The 2791-nt window shown below is 43.6% G+C and overlaps 1 non-coding gene across 1 annotated transcript; it reads right to left on the bottom strand.

The window, feature by feature from the left end:
- Positions 1–488: 488 nt before the first annotated feature.
- LOC141683715 (small nucleolar RNA R71) lies at positions 489–595 on the bottom strand. Its single transcript, XR_012560414.1, has one exon. It is a non-coding gene; the product is annotated as a small nucleolar RNA R71 (small nucleolar RNA).
- Between the last annotated feature and the right edge of the window lie 2196 nt (positions 596–2791).

Genomic DNA, 2791 nt, shown 5'->3' with positions numbered 1-2791 from the left:
ATACAGCTGAGGAGACAGACGAAGTTCTTGAAATTTCGGAGAAGATAGATTTTGAAGATTCAGATTCAGGAAGTGAGCAGAATGAGCCAGTAATCATGGGTGATCATATTGTTCCAGCAGATCCAGCTCTTATGGACTTTTCTCGGCCTAAAATTGATGACATTCAGTCAATCATTCTTCATCCGGCTATTCAGGCTAACACCTTTGAAATCAAGCCGGGCACTATTCAGATGGTGCAGAATTCTGTTTCTTTTGGAGGTGCTGCGACTGAAGACCCCAACATGCACATAAGGAATTTTGTCGAGATCTGCAGTACTTTCAAATATAATGGTGTGACTGATGAGGCTATCAAGCTGAGGCTTTTCTCATTCTCTCTGAGGGATAAAGCTAAGGACTGGTTACATTCTGAACCAGCTGGGTCCATCACTACTTGGCCAGATCTTGCGCAAAAGTTTCTGGTGAAGTTTTATCCAATGGCAAAGACTCCTGCTATAAGGAGTGCTCTTACTCAGTTTGCGCAGCAACCTACAGAATCTATGTGCGAAGCTTGGGAGCGCTACAAGGAGATGTTGAGAAAGTGTCCACATCATGGAATGCCCGATTGGATGGTGATCACTGGTTTCTCTAATGATTTGGGGGCACAATCTCGGCCCATGCTCGATACAGCAGCTGGAGGCGCCTTGTGGGCCAAAAGCTATACCGAGGCTTATAATCTTATTGAGACTATGGCTGCAAATGAGCATCAAAACCCAACTCAAAGGATGATGCCTGGGAAGGTAGCAGGTATTCTGGAAGCCGATGCAGCCACCGCTATTGCAGCGCATCTCCAAGCGCTGTCTATGAAGGTCGATTCTCTAGCCACCTATGGAGTCAATCAGATAGCTATGGTCTGTGAGCTTTGTGCAGGTTCTCATGCTACGGATCAGTGTTCTCTTGTTAACAAATCTATTCAGTATGTGAATAATTATCAGCGACAACAGCAGCCTATGCCAGCTACTTATCATCCTAACAACAGAAATCATCCAAATTTCAGTTGGGGTAATAATCAGAATGCTATTCAGCAACCATATCAGCAAGGCGTAAGTAAACAGTTCAACCCACCTGGATTCCAGCAACCGCAGCAGTATGCTCAAAGGCAATCATATCCTCAACAGGGAGGTGCGGCTGCACCCACTAGTGCTGATTTTGAGGAACTTAAGATGTTGTGCAAGAGTCAGGCGGTGTCGATCAAGACCTTGGAAAATCAAATTGGTCAAATAGCCAATGCAGTGCTCAATCGTCAACCTGGCATACTTCTCAGTGACACTAAAGTGCCAGACAGGAAGGAAGTTAAAGAGCAAGTCAAGGCTATTACCTTAAGGTCTGAACCAAGGAAGACTACTGTTGAACACACTCTGCCTGAGGGTAATACAGGGGAGAAACAGCTCTATCCTCCACCACCTTTCCCTAAGAGATTGTAACAACAAAAGCTGGATAAGAAGTTCAGTAAGTTTCTGGAGGTGTTCAAGAAACTTCACATCAATATACCTTTTGCTGAGGCTCTGGAGAAAATGCCTAGTTATGCGAGGTTTATGAAGAGTATTCTTTCAAGGAAGGTGAAACTGGATGACCTTGAGACCGTTGCTCTAACGGAAGAATGCAGTGCTGTGTGCAGCAAAAGTTACCTCCAAAGCTTAAAGATCCAGGTAGCTTCACCATTCCTTGCACCATTGGCAAGTTGTCTTTTGACAAGTGCCTTTGCAATTTGGGAGCAAGCATCAATCTGATGCCGTTGTCGATCTTTAAAAAATTGGATTTTCCTGATCCAAAGCCCACCTACATGTCTCTACAATTGGCTGATCGTTCTATTACTTACCCAAGAGGCATAGTGGAGGATGTGCTAGTCAAGGTGGATAAGCTCTTCTTTCCTGCAGACTTTGTTATTCTGGATTTTGAGGAAGATAAGAAGATTCCCATAATCTTGGGAAGAGCTTTCTTGGCTACTGGCCGTACCTTGATAGATGTGCAGAAAGGTGAACTTACTATGCAGGTGCAGGATCAGGATGTGACATTCAATATATTCAAACCCTACAGAAGATGAGGAGTGCTTAAAAGTGGATTTGATTGATTCTGCGGTTACTTCAGAACTCGATCATATGCTAATGTCTGATGCATTAGAGAAGGCCTTAGTGGGGGATTTTGATAGTGATGATGAGGATGGCAATGAGCAACTATAATATCTTAATGCTTCTCCCTGGAGGCGAAAGCTAGACATGCCGTTTGAATCTCTTGATACTTCTGACCTCAAAAATGCTGAAGGAAAGCTCAAACCATCAATTGAGGAAGCACCCACCTTGGAGCTTAAGCCATTGCCTGAACACTTGAGGTATGCTTTTTTAGGTGATGCATCTACTTTACCTGTTATTATTGCATCTGACCTTTCAGGTAGTGAGGAGGACAAGCTCTTAAGGATCTTGAGACAATTCAAATCGGTTATTGGATGGACCATAGCAGACATCAAAGGGATAAGCCCTTCATATTGCATGCATAAGATTCTGCTAGAGGAGGGTAGTAAGCTGACTGTTAAGAAACAGCGCAGACTTAATCCTATCATGAAAGAGGTGGTGAAGAAAGAAATTCTGAAGTGGTTGGATGCAGGAATCATTTATCCTATTTCTGATAGTTCTTGGGTGAGCCCCGTGCAATGTGTACCTAAAAAAGGAGGTATCACTGTGGTAGCAAATGAAAAGAATGAGCTCATCCCCACTCGAACAGTCACAGGATGGAAAGTATGCATGGAATACAGAAAGTT

Source organism: Apium graveolens, chromosome 1, assembly GCF_009905375.1.
Source record: "Apium graveolens cultivar Ventura chromosome 1, ASM990537v1, whole genome shotgun sequence".
Classification (NCBI taxonomy): Eukaryota; Viridiplantae; Streptophyta; class Magnoliopsida; order Apiales; family Apiaceae; genus Apium; species Apium graveolens.
The sequence above is the reverse complement of the archived record's forward strand: the minus strand, read 5'-3'. Positions and strand labels throughout refer to the sequence as shown.